This window comes from Pinus tabuliformis, chromosome 2_1 (genome assembly GCF_031772625.1).
Source record: "Pinus tabuliformis cultivar Carrire ecotype Pingquan chromosome 2_1, CPIR1, whole genome shotgun sequence".
In the NCBI taxonomy this organism is placed as follows: domain Eukaryota; kingdom Viridiplantae; phylum Streptophyta; class Pinopsida; order Pinales; family Pinaceae; genus Pinus; species Pinus tabuliformis.
This window is the reverse complement of record NC_142299.1, coordinates 336,999,019-337,024,269: the sequence shown is the minus strand read 5'-3', so window position 1 is coordinate 337,024,269 and position 25,251 is coordinate 336,999,019. Positions and strand designations below refer to the sequence as shown.

The 25,251-nt window shown below is 37.7% G+C and overlaps 1 non-coding gene across 1 annotated transcript; it reads right to left on the bottom strand.

The window, feature by feature from the left end:
• Nucleotides 1-23,971: 23,971 nt before the first annotated feature.
• Nucleotides 23,972-24,074, bottom strand: LOC149200208 (U6 spliceosomal RNA). Its single transcript, XR_016254097.1, has one exon. It is a non-coding gene; the product is annotated as a U6 spliceosomal RNA (small nuclear RNA).
• Nucleotides 24,075-25,251: the final 1,177 nt, after the last annotated feature.

Here is a 25,251-nt window from a genome sequence, read left to right as displayed (position 1 = left end):
TGTATCTCTTGATGAAATGAATAATTTCTATAAGAAAAAGGTTGTTGGGTTCCCCCCCAAGTGGGTAAAATTCTCGTTTTTCCTATTTGGCTCTCTCTTTATGATCCTATTGGAATTTTTTTTTTTGTTGTTGGCATATTATATGTAATCTCTTTATGATGAATTTGAATGCAAGAACAATTAATATAAGAAATCATAAAAAATAACTATCAGATTAAAATACCTTGAAAAATCACCATGGTATCAGAGCTTGGGTGTAACAGTGGTCTTAAAAGAAGCCATACTATTTCAAATTATCCTCTAAGGCTTGTTTTGTCACTAGTACTAGAAACCCTAATACTATTCTCGTTGAAAAATGGATGAAAAATATTCCAAAAGAAGCCTAGATCTGCCCTATTGACCATGTCCTACCTATGTGACCTATGATCCATCTACTTTGTATCTAAGCTAAATAAGAAAAGCGTTGAAGCCCTATTTTAATCTCATATCGACCGAATGGCCTTAAAATGTTGCAGCATGCTTGTATTTGTGGAGAGGGTTGAAGCCCTTAATTTATAGTTTGAAAATCCTTAGTCCATTTTAGTAGGCTGATACGACCTCAGATCCTATTACAAAGGGATGAGGAGGCCTCGTAAACTATTAAAGTAGGCTAAGAAACCTTAGGATGGTCAAGGAGCCTTAGGACTAAGCCCAAAATCCTAGTAGAATCTAAAAGGGAGTTTCAATTCTAACATAGAAAGGTTGAGGAGTCTCAGGAAGTAGCTAGTAGAAGTTTGGATTATTTCTATCTAAGGTAAAGCCAACAAAAATTGTCTTTTGTAAATGAGGATTGTGGAAGGCACTAAGAGAAGAGGTTGGATTGATGCTTTAGTAATAGTGGCAAGTTTGAAGTGCTTCTTATACATCATGCTTGACATCAACAAGGCTTACTATCTAATCCATAGTTTGAAATGTTGGATAATATAACTAGTTTCGGTCTTTATAATGACCTTTGAAAACATGACATTGTATATTTTGTATGTAGAAACAAAAATAAAAATAAATTTTTATTTGTAAAAGGCATGGGTTTCATGCTCTATTTTAGGTAAAAACATGTTCTTCATGCTTCTAGGACTTTCTAGGTCAAAGAAGAAATTTTGTCATGTATTATAGTCCCATTTGGACTCATTATAACAAAAGAATATAATTGTTTTTAAGTAAAGAAAGAAAAATTATCCTCCAAGACCAAGTCAACCTAAAACAAGGACAAGTCGGCTCAAAGGAAGGTTATTTAAACTCACATAAAGGTTATAAATAAGAAGTCATTTGACTCATTTGGAGTACTGACGACAAGTTCGATATGAAATTGAAGAAGAAAGAAAAGGAAGTGTGAAGGGCTAGAAACCAAGAAGAATCACCTAGCGAAGGAAGCAAGGACGAAGGAGGTATTAAATATTTCCACACGTGAAAAATATAGGGTTTTTGTTTGTTTGTTGCAAGGCCCAAAATTCTGGTTGAATGTGGACATCTGAAGTGAATGCTGAGACCTATTGGAGGTAGACTTGAAGAAGGTTCAATCTTCATTGACATTGGAAAGGTTCATATTTCTTGAAGGACATCTTGTTGAGGGACTGACTTGGTGCTTGGGAGGAAGTTTTGGATTTGGTCTTGGGTCTTGGAAGTCTCATTTTGAATTGATTCTATAAGAAGAGAAGCATTCTTTGTGGGTTTTTAGGTTTTAACCCTATACAAAAACTATATGCACATGAATTCTAAAAAAATAAATAAACAATGACGAGAATATAAAACAAATACATAGATATTTTCCCTTGGATCCCAAAAATGAGACTACCACATTGATTTTCATTATGTTTATTTCAATTTTACAATACATATCTATACATGTCGAAGCATTCATAAACCCCAATCCATTAACCCTGGATTAGAACATAACCATAGTTCCCTTGACTGGATTTAAAAAATATCATGGGCAAAAAATCATCATGCACAAAACCATGTGCAAAACCCATGCACAAAACCATAGGTAGGTCCGCCCACCTAATATAGGGTCCAAAAAAAATTTCGCAGGCTGCTGCACCCAAGGGGTGATTGTCACCCCCCCACCTGTGCAACTAGTCGTGGAAAGAATATAACACACACCTAACATTTTCCCTTTGGAGGGGTTTTTCCCTATATTAGAACCTATATCTTGTGTTCTTTGTCTCTTTGTGATATTCACTTTTTTGGTAATTACTTAATGAACAAGAAATAAAGAAGTAAGAAAAGTCCAACTAACATCACAAGTAATTATCAAGTAAGGAATGTCAAACATAATATACAAGTTTATCGATTTCCAACACGGTATCAGAGCTAAGGTGCAAGAAGGAGATTGAAGATCACATCTTAGTTGCCACTCTCTTCTCAATGACAAGGCTTATGAATAAGGGTTTCGGGTTCCTTGGGAACCTATTGAAGGCTCAGAATTCTCTGTTGGGATAGGGTCCCAGGGTTAGTTTTGGGGTCAGTTTAACCAAATTTTGTAAAAGTTTTTGTAAAGAATGTAAAGTCTCCATGAAATGTGGATCCAGAGCGCGAAGTTAAGTAGGAATAAATGGGACTTTAACCCCTTGTTTTGGTAAGTGATAGGTCGGTCTTGAGACTCACCCATATGCCGCAAGCCATGGTATTGTATTGAAAAAGCTATATATATTTGAGCCATAGCCAGTAAATAATGTAGTAGAAAAGTCAAGATAGAGATTGTTTTGAGCAATGCTAAGGCAAGAAAGCTCTGTTTCCTGTACTTAGGCGAAAGGGGAAGGCTCCTACATGAGTGCGCAAGAGTCCTTGGTAAGTCTGCAGCTGAGTGCGCGTACCCCTGCAGCTAAGTGTGCAAGGTAAAAGAAGTTTGTAAACTGAACGCTGAGCTTATTAAAGACTAATTTTGGGACAATTATCTGGCTTATGAGTATTATTCTCATTTCTGTTCGTGTTATATTTTATCGCTCCATGATATGTTTTCTATGGAATAATGTGTAAATGTTGCGCGAACCTACTGAATCTTTAATATTTATGCATGAACTAAGCAGTTATCTGCTTTTGCGAAGACAAATTTTGAATCTATTATGATTTCTATTGAATTGGGTAGATCTCCGCGAAGTTAGGTTTAGGGTTACTAATTGGTGCACGAAAGTGGATATTTTTATTCTTATAGGTCTATAAAGTCTGATCGCAGACCTTCGTGAAGGTCTAGAAGCTGCTTCCTTAGAGTTTCAGTAGCAGGTCATAGAAGGATACAAATCTGTACGAAGGCATATCTGAGCTACAAAGGCTTAAGATCACTTATCACACGGTATCTGAATGTAGAAATTGTGCTCTAGTATCCCCCAATACTTCTTTGGGTGAGATTGCAGCCTGCGCTATGCAGGTTGTTGCCGAAAGGGCCAACAATTACGGTTTTGTTGGTTGGCGCGAACAACTCTGAACCTGGGTCAGGCCCCCATAAGCCAACATTCACTACCTCAACATTCGAGAATCTATATATTTCATATAAGTAAGAATTTGGATTATTTATACCATTTTCTATTCAAGATTTTGATATAAGGGTGATTTGACCTAGTTTTAATTATTCTCTAGAATATTTATAGATGATAATTGTCCAGTGCTTTCTGGTTCTTTGATATCTTAAACCTGAATCGTTGTTCAAAGAATTTTTTTTTAGAGCTTTGAACATGTCAATGAAATAACTGAGTGTGTATTTTCTATCACGTGGTTAAGATTTAAAAATATTGAATCATATTTAAGCATTTCGTTGCATTTTACAATTCTACTATTTTTAAGCATTTGGTTGCATACTATGATGAAATCTACAATTCTACCATTTTTAATTTGAAAGTTGCTAACTTTTGCCATGGTTGGGTACTGCATTCATTCTAATAACAATTAAATGTAGGAATATGGTTAAATAAAAAATATTCTCCATGTCATTGTTATAATTGGAATCACCAAAATTGGTATTGATAATTCATATTATGTCAATCCTTGAAAAATTTTTGCATTTGTCTAATTTACACATTGGTCATTGGTTGTGACAATGAGAAGAGTTGTAGAATTATTCTCTATAGTGTAAATTTTCTTTATAGCGATTTTGCATTTGTCTAATTTACACATTGGTCATTGGTTGTGACAATGAGAAGAGTTGTAGAATTATTCTCTATAGTGTAAATTTTCTTTATAGCGTTAATTATTTTTCAGTGAATCATAATAATAGTAAGAATGTAGTTTAACTTTTTATATTTCTTCTCTCCCTTTTTTTATTTCTTTTTTTTAGTTTTTTAAGTGGAGATTTCTTTTTTTTTCTTATTTTAAATATATTTTGAAATACAAAAATCAATTTATTTTTGAAGTTTTTCTAAAGAGTTCAAGCTAGTTTAGAATTTACATTTACCATCTTCACAAATTCTATTCAAAGTTTGAATTTTATATATATCAAATCAATGAGGAAAAAAATCCAATATCCATTAAATTTTGAAATAAAATAGTTATTATGATAGGCAGATTAACCTTTCTCTCAATAGAAATCGTTACATCATCTATACTCATGTTTATTTTGAAATAGAGCTTGCTAAGTTTTAATTTAATGATCAATAATTACTAGGTTGATGGTATGGATTTAACATAATCTTCTTAGTAATATTCACTAATCAGAAATTGAGATTCTACAAAATAGTTATGCTCTTTTTGATTTTTTTAATTAAATTGATTAATTAAAAAATATTGTACAAATAAGTGTCATATGAAATGATAAACTTAACAAGTAAATATACTGTGTAGCAATACTATGTGTCAATACCATGGTTTACTGATACCACATGCCCAAAAATCCAAAACTCGTATTACTATGGCACACATTAATATGATATTTGTTAATTAATCAATATAATTATCAAGGAAAATTTCAACTTTTAGTTTATTTACACTACTAAAACAATATTCGTAAAAGTTAAATTACTACTAGGAACCTAATAATTAATAATTACTCATAATTCCAAAATAACCACTCATAATATACAATAATATTTATTATAAAATAACATAAAACTAAATCAAACAAAAAAGCAGAGATAAACCATTCAAAGTACAGTTGTGGGAAACAATTTTAAAAACTAGATGTGAGTAAGTGTTGGAAAAGAAGATTTAAACTAGCGTTACAACTTTTCTCATCAAGAAACAAATGGAAGGACACTTGTGGAAAAGAAATGTGACAAACTTGGCATGAAGGTGGCCAATACCCATGAATATTGAAAAAAAAGATTCGAACCAGAAGGCTTACAATTGTCGAATATTGAAAACGAAGATTCAAACCAGAAGGGTTACAATTGTCATTATCTTTTTCCTTCCCATGTGATGGGAGAAAAACTAACAACGTCAAAGTTTTGTTAGAATCCGAAGGATTGTGATTTCTCCATTATTGATCGTATATATAGTTGAATATTTTACATTCATATCTTTAATATCTGTGGAAATAATTGAAAATATAGGAATATTCAACAAACTTTGAACTTACGTTGAATTGATTTGGATGGGAAGAGGCTTATGCCCAATATCATCATATTATTTTCCTTTGCATAACATGAGAACATGCCCCAGGGGAAGTGGCATCCACTGATACCTATTTGAATGTCCTTTTTGGGTCGAACAACGACATGGTAATTGAGGGTTTCTCAGCTCCACGAACCCTTCAATCACTTACTTGAAAATTGAAACCCCAACTGATTAAATATTCTCTTGCAAGAAAAATTTCATGACTCGCAGTTTATTCAGAAATCTACATACTCCAGGTAAAGCCTTCTTGTATATGTGCAAGTTAATATTCATATTTCTTTTCATTTGTCAATGGTTTCTACATGTATGAGAAAGTGACTGAAATTTGAATGTATAATGTATTTAGTATTGTTGTCTGTGGTTGTTTTCTTTTGCCAGATATTCATATAATAATGAGGATTAGTTGTAATGGTTGTCAACTCTTGCACAAGGGTTGCAACAAATTGTCTTCGCGGGCCCTCCCTTCACTAGATAAGGAGAAGGAAGTCACAAGAGAACACCACTAATTTCTTAGCCAAGTTTTATGGATGTGTTGGTCTGACGAATCTCATAACGAGAGGCCCTAAGAAATTGAGGCCTGGTAAAGTAACATTTGCACAAATTTATCTTAATGTAAGCCTAGGTAATTTTTCATGATTCAAATACACTAGATTGACAAATCCATTTAAATTCGGACCTAATTTACTGTGCCATAGCTATGTTTAAAAACTTTTTTAGTGTTGGTTTCACTTGTAACTCTACATCGTGTATTTGTGTTTTTCATATAATGATATATCATCTAAGGTCCACATATTCCTTGGACAGTATAACAACAAATTCTTATTTTTTTTCATTTCTTGTTGTGGATAGAATCCTCTTTTACTACGTCTCTTCCTTGCTACCTAGTGGTTGATATAAATCATTTCAATATCTGTGTGTGGGGATATGAATGATGGAATCTGAAGTCAGAGGAAGGAGAAGAAAATAAGTACTACCCCATTGGTTAACCAAAAGAGACATTGGTTGGAGCTTGGTTGCATGTACCATGTTGCTAACTTACGAGCATATCCATATTAAGTTATGATATGTTGTTTTCACCGTACAATCTTGATTTGAAATAGAATCCCTGCATGCTAAGTTGTGCCCATCAAGAAAGTGGGTAGGTGATATGCGAGAGAGGTTCTTTTGACCCAACGTATCAATTTTTGGTACTATTGTGAAAGTGAATGGAGTTTAATCCTATACTTATAATAGGTTTATTATAATTCTTATTTAATTCAATAACATATAACGTGAACCCTTGGTGAAATAACTCTCAAAAGTTAAAAAGAATATGCATGAGTTGTTATATATAATGAATAGCTAACAGTGTCCTGGTACAATTAATTTAAGTTCACTAAGATTTAACAAGGATTGGTGGAGTTTGTTGTTAACAATGATTTCGTTTGTGGTTATGTTGTAAAAAATGGTTTCATTGAATAGAATTATAAATATACCATTATCATAAAAACAAAATAAATAAACTAAAATTCTACAAATCCATCATCAAGACAAATAACATTATTTCATTTTCAATGATTACAATTTCTTTTCACTAAATTTCTACTTTTAAGGTCATACCACTCACCACCAATTGTTTACGCCCTTACACCTTTACAACCCAATGAATGTCATCCATAATCTTGAGTTATCAATTGTTATCACTAGCAATTGCACCACATGTTGCAAATAAGAAATATACCACTCCTTTCACTCAATAACAAAATGGAAGCATGGAGAGGAGGAATAGGATAATTATGGAGATAAAAAGGTGAATGTCCCAACAAGTAAAAATACCATATTAATACATTGCAAGGAGAGGCAAATATTGTGGCCTACATTCATAACAAATTTCAGTGTAATAAAGAAGTAATTTCCTTGTAAATTTCCTAAAAAGAGAGGTAATATTAATGAAAAAACAAAGGAGTCCTAAACTTTATTGACTACTAGATGTCCTGGCTACAAAGATAATTGTGATGTAGATGACATAAAACCATTCTTCTCTAATTCGGAAGACCAGCTATAGATACCAAAGCGGTACAATATATATATATATATATATATATATATCTATATATATATATATATATATATATATATATATAATATGACAATGTCGCAAGAGAGTTAATTTAAGTTGGCTAAGACTTAACTCGCTCTCAACAATGAGTTCTCAAAAATTTGAATGTGTTAAATGATTGGTGGGGATTGTTGTTAACAATGATATCATTGGTTATGTTGTAAATAATCGTTTCACTGATCGATTTTTTTACATACAATCTAAATATTTTTCCAAATTATGGTGTAGCAAACTTTGTTATGCCCTTATATGCTAAAGTGGAAGTACAGCAAGTAAGATGGCTGTGTCCTTTGATTGTTGCACTCACAGGAGTTGTGCATTTGTAATAAATTTATGGTAATTTTTATTTTCCAAGAAAGATAAAATATCTATTCATGCTTATTAGCTAAATGATGATCCATAGTTAAATTGACTAAAGAACTTTAGTTTAAAAGGGTTAGCAACATAGAACCATTGAAAATTACAAGTGAATTTTACTTGTTGTTTGTTACAATAACACTAATTACAAGTCAATAGCTTTATTCACTCACTCTTTTTTCTCCACTAATCAGCTATATATGGAACTAAGCAGTTCTTGCAAACAAAGAGGATCAGGCTTATCCATAGCATCAACTTACACATAATAATATAATCCATGTGAGTTATAGTAAGATAACCATAATGTCAAATTCCCTTTCACTCACATTTATTTATTGGAAAGAAGAAAACATTTTCAACATTTTCATTCAATCATGTCATAATAGAAAATACGAGTATTTTTTTATTTTTTTACATATATGTTTGACAGAGATAATTGTCGTACCACTTTGTGTGTATAATTCACTCTAGAGTTTTCAATAATCCAAGACAAAAACATAACTTATTCAACCCCTCAACAAATATATTTTCAAATGAAAACCATCTAGAGTAACTATTATTTAGATCATGTATAAACACAAGCTCATATGAGAGAGTGACGAAATTTAGGTATTCCTATTTATCAGGAGAAGACACAGAGAGTAAAGGGGGAAATGGTGGTCAAAACTTGGAAAATTCTTTAACACTATTTGCAAAAAAGTAATGTAAACTCTATATTCCATGTGAGTAAAAGCAAGTGGAATTAGAAATATGTTAGAATTGATTTATAATTCTCACATGCAAAATACTAACCAATTAAACTCCAAAGTAAGGCTAAATGACAACTACAAGGGCGGGAAAGAGAAAAATGGTGTCTAATTACAAAGTAGGGAGTGATTACATAGTCCCTCTAGAGAGTGATATGCATGGGATAATTTGAAATAATAGTGGAATTAGTCATCTTATCCTCCAATATCTCTCCATTCAATGCCACATATCATCTTATGTGGTACCTCTACTCAAAAAATTCATGCTAAAAATAGAAAACCCTAAAAATAGAAAATGTGTCAAATAATAGGGAATGTCTAGTAATGAATGAAAAAATGATCATACGTGCACCTAATAATGCATGGAAGAGGGTCCTTATAAAGCTTTGATGAACAACAAAATTCAATGTACCCCAACATCAACAAAATTTAGAAAATATGTGTCCTCATGCATGAGTTCATTCTTTATGGAAAATTTCCTAGTTAAAGAAGAGGAAAATGATGAAGAAAATCATCAAACAAATGAGAAGGCTAATCCTACTTATCAAGGAGTACCACATATAATACCTCAATTACTTTAAAAAGATAAAGTAAAACCCAAAGATCTTAAAATATATGTTATAATGGTTGTTTGTTATGGTTTCTAAAATGGTTTCATGAAATTGACACAAACATATGAATGATTGTCAAAGAAAGTGGCAAGAAAAAAAAACCTCTAAAAATATTTATAATAAAACACAACTTTACTCAACAACACCAATCATAATTATAATTATGGAAATCATTTAGATAGAAAATTATTCAGAAGATAAAACAAAAAATAAAACATAACATACATTCATAACCATATTACTATAAACACAGAAATATATATATATATATATATATATATATATATATATATATATATATATATATAACAACTTTATTTAAGAACAATAATCATTATTATTAAAACCATTTAAATAAAAAATCAATACAAATTAAAATTAAAATTTCAAAGAAAAATTACATATCACACTTCAATAGCATTCATAACTATATTGTTATAAATAGAAAATCAAATTTCTTTCTTAATTATTGAAATCGTTTAAATAGAAAATCAGATTCCTAGAATACTAATCTAGATTAAAATTTCACCAAAAACAATTACATAACAAACTTCAATAACACCAATCAAAATTATTAAAATCATTTAAATAGAAAATCAAATTGCTGAAGTATAAATCGAGATTAGAATTTCACCAAAAACAATTACAACACACTTCAACAACACCCATCATAATTATTAAAATACCAGAAACAATGACAGGGCTGCCCTCTATCTCCCCTTCTTTTTATTCTTGTCATGAACTCACTCAGTGCTCAGATAAACAGAGCCGTTGCCGACAAGCGATGCCTCCCGATCAAGATCTGTAAGAATATTTATCTATCACACAACCTTTTTGTTGATGACATTCTTGTTTGTGCCATGCTCCAAAAATCCAGCTGGCTCTGTTTATTCGAGATCTTCCATAAATTTCAGTCGGCAACGGGGTTGGTCATCAACAAAAACAAATCTATGTTGTATCTCATCGACACCCAACAGGAGCTGGCTCAATGGATTGCGATGACATTTGGTATTAATATGGCGCCCATTATGGAGGGTTTTGGGTATTTGGGGTTCCGCCTTAAACCCAAAGGGAACAGGCAGCGGGACTGGCTTTGGCTCGTTGACAGATTTTACAGCAAGATCTCCAGCTGGGAAATGCGGTTCCTCTCTCTCGGAGGTAGGCTCATCCTTGTTCAATCGGTTTTATCTCATCTCATTGTCTATTGGGCGCACCTTTTTTTCCTCCCGGCCTCCATTACCAGGAAAATTGTGGCCCTCTCGGCTAATTTTCTGTGGGGCGGTAGATCCAACCCATCAAAGATTCATTTGGTCAACATGCCATCCATCATGAGACCGAAGCGGGACGGTGGTTGGGGTTTACTTCATATGAAGTCCTTCGGTATGGCTCTGCTTTGTAAGACTCTGCATAGGGGTATCTTCGGAAATGGCATATGGAGTTCAATTATACAGCAAAAATATTTGAAGGACAGGCCGATCGCATACTGGTACAGGCGACAGATCCTTGGCTCGAAAAGAGGGTCTGCCATATGGTGCAGCCTTAGAAAGATTCAACCGTTTTTTATGTCATCTCTTAAATGGTCCTTCCATTCTGGATCTGCCATCCTGCTGGGTATTGACCCCACTGTCCTCGGTCTGGAATCCTCTCTCTGCCCTGAGCTCATCACCTTTCTCCACTCGAAGGGGTTTTTTACCTGGGACAAAGTGATCCGTTCTTGGTCCTCCTCGACGCCGATCTGGAAGGATGGCGATGATCTTGGATTGCCCCCTGCTCTGCGGCCCTCTTGGTTTGCTGCTGTTATAGACAATTTTGTGCCTTACAGCAACAAGCATGAATTGTCAATAATCCAAGGGATCCAAAGTTCCCTAAACATGATGTTCCTACCCCTAGAGGAACAAGGTCAGCAAACCAACAGCTCTCAAATCAGTTCTCCACCTGAAAACACTCAAAAACAAGCAATCCTGAAATCAAAGCAGGTGCTCCACTAGGCTTCTGCGCTGAAACACAACTGCTCCATGGTGTACCTGCGTTGCAAAGCAGGTAGAACAAAGCCCACCTGCATTGGGCGAGTTTGGACATGTGGCACAGTGAGTCATTGCTTTGGAATCTTCCAAAAATGACACTTGGATCAGGTATTTCGCCTTGTGATGAGTCAGGGGCTTTGTTTCTCCAAGTGGAAGCAAGGTTCACCAAGTGGACTCAAGAACTGAAGATCAACTAAAGATTAACTGAAGAGAGAGAGGACACAAGGCAGCTACACATCAGTTGTAAGCTGACTCATCCTTTCTCAATTCATCTATATATTGAGCTCTCTCCTATGAGCTCAGGAGGCTGGAATTTTGTGCAAAGTAATGATATGTTGTTGGTTTCATTCTCGAGTTATTGGGTGATTGTTTGAGAGAGGTGAAGAAGAGCAATTCTTTCTGCTGGGAGGTGTTGCTGGGTTGGAGCCTGCAATGGTTGTAATACTCTCAGAACCTTTATTTCTTCATTAATAAAACCTATTGAGGTTCTTCTATGTGCTCTTGTTTCAATTATATATTGTGATGATTGCATGTTTGGTTTACACTAATCCATGAACCAGTTATGATTGCATGCCTCTTGTAGTTTCCTTCTTTGTTGTTTTGCAGGATCTCATTGTAGCTGGGCGAGCAGAAGGACAAAGAGCTAGGAGCAAGCGGCCAAAGAGAAGAGTTTGGATTCGACATTAAACGCAAGGCAACGGTTAGTGCTTCCTCCATTCTCTTTTGCTTTCATAAAGAAGTAAACCTTAAGTAGTTTGTTTTACAGTTGTTGCTAAGGAACTGTCACCCTTAGAGTGGGTTAGGGTCATCCGAGTCGGATACTTTTCCCTACAACAAACTGGCGACTCCGCTGGGGATCGTATCCATTTGATTGTGTTTGTAGTATTTTTGATATTCATTTCCTGAACCAAAGAGTACCAAATCGAAAAAGCTTTTGACTATATCAAAAGCGAAGTAGAGGGGCAGCTACTCTGGCTCATTTCTGAGCAAGTTCATTATTTGAAGAGCTGATCTACAAAGATCCTTGTAAGCTCTTAGTGATAGCTTTGCACCTTCTTGATCATCCCTTTGAGTGTGCTTGACTGAATGTCTCTGATTTGAGCAAAAACTGTGCATTTTTGAGAAAATTATGACCCGGAAACTGTGAAAACGCAACTCTCGTTTTCCAAAGCAGGTAGTACACAGGCTACCTGCTTTGCAACGCAGGTCCCGAAGGGGCTACCTGCGCTGAGAGCCAGTTTGGCTGTGCAGAGCCTACGTTGGCCCAAATTTGCTTAGTGCATTTGGGGTTTCCTCCTTTCTCTTGCCTGTTTTCACCTAGTTTTGCTGCTAGGTCTCAGTCTTGTGCCTGTTTTGAAACCAATATTACTTGCCATCATTCTGCCTCTGTTATATAACGAAATTGTACTTGTTCTTTGTATTTCTTACTCATTTACAATTTCCCATAACGAAGAGTAAACTAGTCATGCTTTTGGCCTCTTAGGCATTTTGCTGGTCTAAAGAGTTAGCTTGCTTGCTGTCCATAGCTGATTAGTCATTTTACTTTCGTTAGTATGGTTTGATTTCATGTATTTCCAGTGATTAAGCAAGTGAATCTTAAGGTGTCTTTTGATTGTTGGACAAACTTATTTACTTTCGCTTTAAATCGAAATCAAAGTTATATAACCACTTTCTTTTTGTATCCATCCACATTAAGAAAGGGAAAAGAAAATACATGCATTTTGCATTTGACTGTGTGCCTGACGATTTAGGAAAAAATTTGCATTTAGTGTGTGCTCTATGATCTGTGTGAAAAGATTTGCCTTTCTTTTCCCTCAGTAGTTAAGGTTTTCAAAGTTGAAAGATTGAAAAGTTTGCTTCTCATCTTAGATTGCATTCAGGAATTTGTTATATACATCTCGTGGTGATCCTTAAAGGCAAACTGTTAAGCAAGATCAACATTAAAATAAATCCAATTTACATAACAACGCTTTGTAACATAACGCAAACATCTAGAGGTCTAGGTAGAGACGTGTTCCGGCGTCGTTAAACATAGTGACTGTCGATCTCTACGAAGGTGGGTGATTCCTCCTGAGAGTCGGTGGCACTAATACGGACTTGTGCTCCCACGTACCGTCGCGTATATATTGGGAGACCCCTATAGGCAATTATCCTTTATCCATAGGAAGCCGTGTCGACTGCCCTACTGATCGCGATGCAGTGAACACAGCATTCACGAAGATCGACCACCCGTACCGTAAAACGTATTCTGTGGTTTCGCGAAAAGTTTGGCACACCCTCTGCCTAGAACTCCAGAGCAGTTTCTTTTGGCCTTTTTCAAACTCTATAACTGAAAAAGTCCATCCGAGCATTTGTCACTTCGGGCTCGTTAAAACATCGAAGGCGACTAGAGTCATCTTTAGCTTTTTCTCGACTCTTAAAACATGAAAAAGCAAGTTTGTGTCTAAAAGCATCGTTAATAAAATTTATTTTAAGCGGAACATAATCACCTGTTATTCCCACGTTGATCTTCCAGTTGAAAAGTATGGAGCCCACCAACCAAGGAAGCAACCTTGGAGGAAGTCCAAATCCCTTCTCCTCTTGGGGAGATGTTGGTGCGCCTCATATGGCAACATTGTCACTTCCAGGATTGACAATTGGCCTACCTGTATGGCTCTTTTCAACTAATGTAGTCCAGATCGCCACTAATCCTGAGCAGTCGAATCAACAGTCAGACCAATCTAGAGCTACCCACCAGCCTTCCACTTCTTACAATTCTTCCTCTCATCCTTCATCTTCACAAGGTAGAGCCGGCAAAAGTCAGCCTCCCATGGAGAAGAAGGAAAAGAAGAAGAGAGAAAAGAAGCAGAAGGAGCCTATGGCGAAGGCGACTGGGGGCAAGCAAAAGACAGCTGACAAAAACCCACACACTACACCGACCGGGCCTAAATCGCCATGTGTCATTTGCGAAGGGACCCACTTCCATCGTGATTGTCCTTGTATTGCCCGGACACTAAGGGACTGGTCCCCAAGGTTGCACAATCCGGTAGCATCAACCTCTGGTAGTCATGTTGATTGCAGTCCGTCAACTAGCAAGAGTGAAGGACGAAGAGGGAGACCAAGATCACCCTGTATGTTGTGTGAAGGCGAGCATGCCATCCACCGATGTCCATTCTTAGATGAGGCAAAGAGAGTTTTGGAAGATCGCCCGGTTTCACCGTTACGACTTCCTCCTGGATACCAAAAACTCGCGCCTAATCCCTCGATAGTTGAAAATCCAGCTGACTCGCTCAAGTGGTCAGCTGAAGTGTCGGTCATTGAGAATGAACCTATTGAATATAGACCAGACGAAAGTCTAAAGGTCGAAACGGCAGTTGACCCGGTTCTTCCTTCAGAAGTATCATCGTCCAATGACTCCGTCATTGAAGACCCATCTTCAAATGGCACCCTCACTGAAGAGGATAAGGATGACACCGTCCATATTCTTTTCATCAACATAGACTCTGATGAGCATCAGGGCAATGCGCCCACTCCTTTATCGTAGGAAGGAACATCGTTAGAGTCGTATCCGGCCGTATATTCGGTCCCACCACCAAGCAACCTAGTTGTATCCTTTGATTGGAATCAACTAGGCAGACCCCGGTTACCAGCCAGTATCCCATTCAGAATCATAGTCCAAATCTACAGAATGGTGATGGCTGGAACTATCATTGATGAAGGGGCATCTGTGAGTATCCTTTCCTCTGTTGCTTGGAAAGCACTGGGTTGCCCGGCGCTTTTACCTGAGATGAGAAATCTATCAGGTTTTGATAAAGGAACCAGTCACCCGTTAGGGATTCTCCCCAATGTTCCAGTTACATTGAAAGGGAAGACAGTTCGCACGAACATCATGGTCGTCCAGGGACCCTTGGCATATAACTTACTCCTTGGACGAGACTATATATATTGCATGGAGGCAATAGTGTCCTCGCTCTTTAGAGTCATGTGTTTTCCGCACGAAGGAAGAATGGTCAAGCTCGTAGACCAACTTTCATTTCCAGGATCACGCATTGCAAATAGTCAAATACCATCCCTTAACGGTTTATTCACTCAAGGAATGCCACCGCCCCCGGTTCTACTTCCCGATGAATGCGAGTAATTCGAGAAGAAAAGAATGGGGACCCAGGGGGCATGCACCCTGGCCTGCCTCGGGCAGAGAAAACCTTAGGTATAAAGTTAATTTCCGCAGAAGGATGGACTAGTCCGTACCCCGTCCGACAGAGGAAGAGAGGGTTGTTCTAGGATAAAATTCTTTTGTCAAAGTTATGTTGAAGCGGAAGAATCGCTCCCTTTGTCTAAATAAGTGGGCTCTCCTAAGGAGGGGGTCTATTTGTGACAGCAAGAAGGCACCATCTTTGAATTTCAAGCCTCACCCATTAAAACAGCATGTTTTAAAGGATAAGTAGGGGCAGTCTTCAAAGAAAGAGAGGAAATTGCTGTAACAAGTAGTCACCATCCTTAGCAACCTAATGATAGACATCGCCGAGAAGAGAGTTTAGTTTGTGGTAGCAAACAAAACCATTTTTCGGATAATAAGTAAGAGGGCAGTCTCTAGAAATTATACTTTATACTTGGGGGCATGCAAACCTTTTGGAGTGCAAGCACGGGACGACTATTTATTTTTTAAATTTTTAGGTCCTCCCTTTAAACCTGTAGGTCTAACCCGTTAAACTCGTAGGATTAGCCGTTTCCAGCTTGCATAAAGAAAGGATGAAGGGCAAAAGTTAAAACCTGCCAAATTGGAGTAATTAGTGAGGTATCGCTCCTTAAATAAGATTACCTTACCTAAAGCATTCCTTGTATTAAGACTGGTATAAATCGAGTAGTTTTAGCAATGTTCATGCTCGTTAAAAAATAAACGCAAGAATCGAGCAGTTTTTGTGCGGAGTTCATGCTCGTTAAAAAATAAACATAAATTGTGAGCAATCTTTCCCTAATAGTTCAAGCTCACCCAGAAAAAATGAACCAGTAAACAACCTCGAGAAATGTAACCTTTGAAAGCCATATTAAAAACCCTTGGTCGTGTTTATATGTCATCACCTCCATCCGTTCATTTGGCCAATCGTTCACCTCCATATGTGTGTTTACCCATTTTGAGGAACAGTTGCGAAGAGTGATTTCACTTAGCCATCCTTGTGACACTGCCGTGATTGGAGAATTCCAACCTGTACCTGGAATCTGCTGCTATCCCTGTTCATCACTCGTTCCTCAAAAGACGAGTCTTCTTTGAGCTCTTTTCACTGACTCGTAAAATATGAAATGTTTGCCGAGTTTTGGCCTTCCAGCTCGTTAAAGCAACCGGAAAGCTATCCCTCCTCTAGATTTTAATCTTTTTGGACCTGAGGGATTATTGCACAAAAAGATCGAGCGCTTGTTTTGTTCGGCTCGTTAAAGCAATCGAAAATTCATCCCTTCTGTATTGTTTTATACTTTTTCGGACTTAAGGGATTAGAAGACGAAAAAGGAATTGTGGAGTTAACTTTTCGTACCTTTTCAGACTCTTTAAAAATGAAAAGAACAGAGTTTTCTTTGTCGTTAGACTCGTTAAAATGATTAAATAGCGACAAACTTGTCTTTAGACGAGAACGAGTTTCCCTATCGCTAAGGTCGTTAAAACATAGCGATGGGCTTGCCTGAAGGGCAGGTTATAGAACAAGCATATGTTATCCTCCTCAAGCTTGACAAAAATAAAGAGGTACTAGTCAGCAATGACTGGGGAAAAATTGGGAGAACCTCACAGCATTAATGGTAGCAAGTCGCTCTTGAACATGACACTTTGTCCTCCGTACCGCATCGGGTTGGGTTGTTTCATTCACCGGTCGCAGAATCATGGTCCTCGCCACACCATCCACAATTGGGGTAATGCTACCAATCCATCACATCAGTGTCGTTATATGTTCAAGAGATGTGGTTCTGTAAAGAGTCAACCGTGTTCCACCCACTGCCATACATTATCCTTCATCCACTTCATGACCGCCACCCTGAATCATACATCACAGTTTGTTTTCACCTCATCACAATCACTAGCTCCGTTCCGTGTCACTGATGTGGGATTCATTAAGGCCCTCCTTTGACGGATCGCTCCTTGTCGACATCAGCTCATTATCCAAGGAGTTGATCTAGGAACACCCCCCTCAGTACTTTGAAGCTTGCATGCCTCAATGGCAAGTTTCTCACTTCCGGCGACAGGTATACATCAATGACCTTCGACCAGAAGATTTTGCATGGTGGTCGACGCCAAGTCCTTTATTCCCACCATGTAGATTGTACTGCCGTACCTTGAGGGTCATCATCCTTATCGGTGATTCATCTCGCGCTTGTTAACGGTTTACATCATTGACCGGTAATCAAGCGATGTCTTTCCATGTTCGACTTCAAGAAATTCTCACATGGATCGACTTGTACATCAAGTGAAGATCGGAAGAGATTGAAGACCCCGGATCTAGTTTCATCCATCCGGGCTGCGATATATATTCAGGACATAAAGACATTTGATATGTACATCATTACAGCAGATGATCATCCTTCTCAGAGGATGATAATGTCGGCAGAGAATTATCAGTCTATATCAGACGATCGTCTGTTCTATGTACCAAAATGTATTTATAAAGCTGAGCATGGGAATGCCCGCCTCAGCTAGATCATGAAAGATGTATGAAAAATAATGTATTGTATTGTATCTTATTACAGGACACTTCTCAGCAGATTGAATGAACTTCGGATCCTCTCAATAAAGCATTTCACCCGATAAACGACCTCATACTTTAGGGGGCATCTGTTATAGACAATTTTGTGTCTTACAGCAACAAGCATGAATTGTCAATAATCCAAGGGATCCAAAGTTCCCTAAACATGATGTTCCTACCCCTAGAGGAACAAGGTCAGCAAACCAACAGCTCTCAGATCAGTTCTCCACCTGAAAACACTAAAAAACAAGCAATCCTGAAATCAAAGCAGGTGCTCCACTAGGCTTCTGCGCTGAAACACAACTGCTCCATGGTGTACCTGCGTTGCAAAGCAGGTAGAACAAAGCCCACCTGCGTTGGGCGAGTTTGGACATGTGGCACAGTGAGTCATTGCTTTGGAATCTTCCAAAAATGACACTTGGATCAGGTATTTCGCCTTGTGATGAGTCAGGGGCTTTGTTTCTCCAAGTGGACTCAAGAACTGAAGATCAACTAAAGATTAACTGAAGAGAGAGAGGACACAAGGCAGCTACACATCAGTTGCAAGCTGACTCATCTTTTCTCAATTCATCTATATATTGAGCTCTCTCCTATGAGCTCAGAAGGCTGGAATTTTGTGCAAAGTAATGATATGCTGTTGGTTTCATTCTCGAGTTATTGGGTGATTGTTTGAGAGAGGTGAAGAAGAGCAATTCTTTCTGCTGGGAGGTGTTGCTGGGTTGGAGCCTGCAATGGTTGTAATACTCTCAGAACCTTTATTTCTTCATTAATAAAAGCTATTGAGGTTCTTCTATGTGCTCTTGTTTCAATTATATATTGTGATGATTGCATGTTTGGTTTACACTAATCCATGAACCAGTTATGATTGCATGCATCTTGTAGTTTCCTTCTTTGTTGTTTTGCAGGATCTCATTGTAGCTGGGCGAGCAGAAGGACAAAGAGCTAGGAGCAAGCGGCCAAAGAGAAGAGTTTGGATTCGACATTAAGCGCAAGGCAACGGTTAGTGCTTCCTCCATTCTCTTTTGCTTTCATAAAGAAGTAAACCTTAAGTAGTTTGTTTTACAGTTGTTGCTAAGGAAATGTCACCCTTAGAGTGGGTTAGGGTCATCCGAGTCGGATACTTTTCCCTACAACAGCTGCCACTCTCTGTTTTGATAGGAAAGGTATTTCCCAATCTGGTAATAAAGATGAGCTAGTCTGGTCGTGTGGGAACACCAACCAGGCCATGCGTGTCAAAGATATTTATGCATCTATCCCCTCATCTCTCCCGGTGCTGTCAGGCCCCCCTTTTCCCTTCAAATTATGGAAATCCTCTGTTCAGCTCAAAGCTGTTTTATTCTCTTGGTTGGTTTTCCATAACAGGAACCTGACTTGGGAGGTTCTCCAGAGAAAAGGTTGGACTGGCCCCGGAAGATGTTGCATGTGCTGCCAAGCACCTGAGACAAACTTCCACATGTTCTTCCAATGCCCGGCTACGTCCCAAATATGGCTCAATCTCTCCTCTTTATATGGTTTTCCCTTACAGTTTTTCTCATCAGTTCCGGATGCATTCAGGTGGTGGTCGGATCAGAGACCTACATGGAGATCCTTATTCATATTCACATGCTGGACCTTGTGGAAATGGCGGAACGCCTGCATCTTCCTGGATTACATAGCTCCTCTCTCCTCCACCCTGCCCCTTATTTCTGCTATGATTGATCCATCCTGAACTTGCTGTCCTTTTTCTTCCGCAGATGTGCCTGCCCTTTCTCTCCTGGAATGCTTCTTCATTATGATTACAGACTCTCCTTCGCTTCGTCTTGGTCCTTACTGACTCGTCCTCCTTCATGTTGCCGATTGGACAACAGATAATGTATTGTTTTTTTTCACAGGGTGTATCGGCTTGGCTTCCTTCATGCTGCCTACGAGTCAACAATTTCATATCCTATTTGGATTACAGAGCGTTTATGCTCGGGCTGGCGGATCACCATGGTGCCCCCAACTCCATCCTCCAGTCATCACATGTGCAGAATTATAGCATGGAGGCGGACAGTTTATCCAATTTAGGCATTCAGGAGCTTATGGACGGTCTTCATGTCAACATTCATATGATCCATTTGGGCATTCACGAGCTTATGGACGGTCCCCTTGTCAACATCCATATGGAGGGATCCGGGCTTGATGCTGGAACCATGAATATGCCTGGATGATATATTTGCTCTTATGATTCTGTACTCTGCATATATGTTTGTTTCTATTTCACTCTTCCTCTATCTTTTTGTATTGATGCGGATGCTTCAGGCTTGATGAGGATAGGACTCTGGGCAAACCTGTTCTGATAGGTTTGGATACTACATTGTAGATGTCCCTTGCGCTTCAAAGCTGGCTCAGATGTTTTTTTATGATATATTCATATGAATGAAAATACTGCTTTTTTCTTCTGAAAAAAAAAACACTACCAAAAACAATTACATAACACGCTTCAATATAACACGCTCCAAAACAATTACATAACACGCTTCAATTGCATAACACGCTTCAATATAACACGCTTCAATTAATTCATGGAAAGTTCTAAATTTTCAATCCAGTGTAGAAAGAATATAACCGCAATTAATCTCTCATTCATCTCTTCATGGATTCAATTCTTCTCATTCATGAGGCAATTGTTAATTGTCCTTGCCATTTCTTCGTTTTCCCTGAACAATTCAAAGTGTTTCTCTTCCTTCACTTCAAATTCCCTGATAGCCTCTGCAAGAACTGAATCGAATTTCTGCATTGCGCTGACATGTGTTTCCTGCAACTCTACAATTCTTTTGCTTAACTCCTCCACCGTGTACTCAATTGCATCAGACTGTTGTTCCACATTTTTATCCCGCCACTGACGAAGGCTACTAATTTCCTTTTCCATCTGCATTGCTTACAGACATAGCTTTCAATACCTGCCTTTCATCTTCCATGCTAAACAATTTATCATTATACTCATCCAACTGGGACTTCAAACAATCCGCTTCAGTCTTTAACTCTCTGTTCATCTCGCTCAGTGACTCTTTCTTGCTAGCCACCAACTCAAGCTTCGTTTGTAGCTCTGAAAGCCTGCTCAGCAGTATCTCCTTCTCAGCATTCCAATCTTCCTGTGCCATTTGGTAACTTCTACTGATCTCGGCAGTTTCCTTTCTGGCAACTTCCAGGGAAAAAAACACTTCCTTTTCCAATTTCCTATCTTCAATGGTTGTCTCTAATTCTGATGATATCACTTGAATTTGATTTTTCAGCTTCAAAACAGTTGCCTCCAGATTCTTCTTATCAAGATTAAGTGTTCGACACTCCTCTTCTTTCGCAGAAATTTCGGTATTGAATCTTTCCTCAGCTTCCTGCCATTGTTTGACTGCTTCAGAAATCGCAGCTTGGCATTCCTCATCCTTCTTTGCAAGTTCTTTCCTCAATTCTTTCTCAGCCTCCTTCCATTCTTCAGTCAGTTTCCTTGCAGACTCAATTTCTGATACCAACTGGGCCTTCAAAGACTCCACGTCTTTCTCTTTATTTGTCTCGCTCAGTAACCCTTTCTTGCTAGCCACAGACTGAAGCTTTGCTTGTAGCTCTGCAAGCCTGCTCAGCAGGATCTCCTTCTCAGCATTCCAGTCTTCCTGTGCCATTTGGTAACTTCTGTTGATCTCGGCAGTCTCTTTTCTGGCAACTTCTAGCGATAAAAACACTTCTGGTTCCAATTTCCGATCTTCATTGGCCGTCTCTAACACTCTAATTTGCTTTTTCAACTTCAAAACTGTTGCCTCCAGATTCTTCTTATCAAGGTTAAGTCTTCTACACTCGTCTTCTTTCATAGAAGTTTCGGCATTGAATCTTTCCTCAGCTTCCTGCAATTCTTTGACTGCTCGAGAAATCGCAGCTTTGTATTCCTCATCCTTCTTTACAAGTTCTGCTTTCAAATCTTTCTCAGCCTCCTTCCATTCATCAGTCATTTTCCTTGCAGACTCAATTTCTGATACGATCTGGGGTTTCAAAGACTCCGCCTCTGTCTTTAGCTCTCTATTCGTCTCGCTCAGTGACCCTTTCTCGCTAGCCATGAACTCAAGTTTCGTTTCTAGCTCTGTAAGCCTACTCAACATTTTCTCCTTTTCCCCATTCCATGTTTCCTGTGCCATTTGGCTAATTCTAGCGATTTCGGCGGTTTCCTTTTTGGCTGCCTCTAATTCTGAAGATCTCGCTTCAATTTGATTTTTCAACTGCAAAACAGTACCCTCCAGATTATTTTTATCAAGGTTAACTGCTCTGCACTGCTCTTCTTTAGCAGAAATTTCGGTATTGAATCTTTCCTCAGCATCCTGCAATTGTTTGCGTGCTTCAGAAATCGCAACCTGGTAATCTTCGTCCTTCTTTCCAAGTTCTCTCAATTCTTTCTCACCCTTCTTGAATTTTTCATTCATTTTCCTTCCACATTCAATTTCTGATACCAATTGGGCCTTCAAAGATTCCGCTTCAGTCCTTAGTTCTCTGTTTATCACGCTCAGTTTGATTTTCTCGCTGGACATGAACTCAAGGTTAGTTTCTAGCTCTGCAAACCTACTAAACATTTTCTCCTTCTCCAGATTCCAAGCATCCTCTGCTATTTGGCTACTGCTAGTGATCTGGGAAGTCTCTTTTTTGGCTGCTAAAATTTGGGATAAAAGCACTTCCTTTTCACATTTCGCATCTTTAGCGGTTGCCTCTAATTCTGCGGATATCTCTTGAATTCTATCTTTCAACTGCAAAACAGTAGCCTCGAGATTCTTTTTATCAAGATTAATTGTTCTATATTCCTCGTCTTTCGCAGAAATTTCGGCATTCCATCGTGACTCAGCTTCCTGCAATTGCCTGTACATTTGAGAAATCGCTGCTTGGAATTCAGCATCTTTCTTTGCTAGTTCTTTTCTCAATTCTTTCTCAACCTCCTTCCATTCTTCATTCATTTTGCTTGTGGATTCAATTTCAGTGAGATTTGTGGAGAAAACAGCTTTTTCTTCTCTTAAGACAGTAATTTCTTTCAGAAGGATTTGATTGAGGTCGTTCAGCTTCGATACTTTATCATCTAATTCACGCGTGGAAGAGGGACCATTTGCAGCTTTAGCTGCTTGTTGCTCACATCTCTTCCTCCCTCCCTTCTTATTGCCTGCCATCTTGTTCACTGCGTGCACAAATTCTACTGTCACTCCCCTGTCAAATCGCCCTTTGCAGATTGAACTGTCACTTACCTGGCACAAATTTTGGAAAGCAGAACTAGCATTTCGCATCACTACGAACCAATCTAAAATTTGAAATATAAATATAATTTGTTTGATCCCCCTTCAAAGAATAGCAGAACAAAGAAAAATGTATGATATGCTCAAATAAATACCTCTTCGAGCCTCGACAACACAATCTGCCAGAAAGCCTCTGGCCCTTTGCAACTTCCATTTTCACTTCCCAGCAAAATCACCGTTTGCGGATTCGACTCCCAGCTGCCAAATCGCCTTTTGCAAATTTACTGCGGAAGCTTCAAGCTGAGAGACTGCGAAGAAATAGAAGACAATCACTGTCTTATGCATCGCATGGACATTTGGTTAGAAAATGTATTAATTTTGTTTGGGTACGGAAGTGTCGACCCAATGCAAGTACGTTATTCGAGCAAAGGCGGATTTGGGGGGTTTCAACCTTTCAATTAAAAAATTTAATTGATGAGGACCCGGTCATTCACTTTTTAGACACTATTGTTATGAAAATTGCGTAGAAAGAAATTCTTGATAATCTTTAGCTTAATTTTGTGCATAAAATATAATTATAATATATTAATTAATAATCTTTGAATGGGATTATTTGTTTTTTATAACAGATTTTTTAAAATTTGGATTATTTTTAGATTTGTGCTTATTATTCTTGCGTAGCGGTCATGTTAATCTTCTTTATATTGTTCCATTTTTTATGGTCAACTAGTGGGTTGAGATTTACTTGAATCTTCTTTAGTAGAAAAGTCTTGAACAAGACCTCAAACCAACACATGAGTCGTTTGTAAGCTTTTAAGTAGAATATAAGAACCACAAGTAAGTTTCCATACGATATTATTGAATATTCTTGGCCTTGTGAGCTTTAAGAAGTTCTTAAACTAACACACAACTCTTTTATAAGGATTCTTTTGTAATCCTTCAATTGGGATACATGCCCCATGAGTAAGTCTTATGCAATTGGGATAAATGTGTCTCATGGCTTAAACATGGTTAAGGGGGTAAAAAGAGGCTTCATCCATAATTGAACCTTCCTTCGCTTAAATTCCATGGTAAAGGGAGGAAAACACATAGGCCACAACCCCTGAACATATCTTATTGATCTTGATTTCCATATTAAATCACACTCACAACCCATAACACAACCACTCTTTGGGGATCTTTGGCATCTGAGTTTGATATGGATGTCATTAAGAGTTTTTAGACACTAAGTATTGGCCATGAAGTCTTAACAATATTATACGAAGGAAAACTAATGCCTTGAGGTATAATTGAATCTTCTCGAGTAGAAGAACCATGAACAAGTCCTCAAACCAACACATAAGTCCATTGTAAGACTTTGAGTAAAATATAGGAACTATGAGTAGGTTTCCTTAGGATATTATTAAATATTTCTTTGGATCAATAACCCTAAGCAAATCCTTAATGTAACACACAACTCATTTCTAAGGCTTATTTGTAATCCTTTAGTTGGGATAAATGCCCCATCAGTAAGTTTTTTGCAATATAAATAATTTTAGGTTTAGACATGATCAAAGGTTGAAATGACGACCACACACCATAATTGAATCATCTCAATATTGAGCATCATGAAAAAAATTACAAACCCCAACATATACCCTCACTAGTGGGTCTTTTGCATATGATTTGGATATAAGCATCAAGATGCCTTGTGCATTGTTGATGGGTCTTGGGGTTTTAACCATGATCATGGCATGAAAATAGCAAGCATATGCCTATAACATACCCAACTCCCTTGCTAAGCCATAGTACTAAAAATATAGTATTTATACCATTATGTAAAGTTCACATTAACATGAAAAAATGCAATACTCTAATATCCATAAAAATAAATCTATGTAACATGATGAAAATAAGCATGCATCAAAAATAAAAT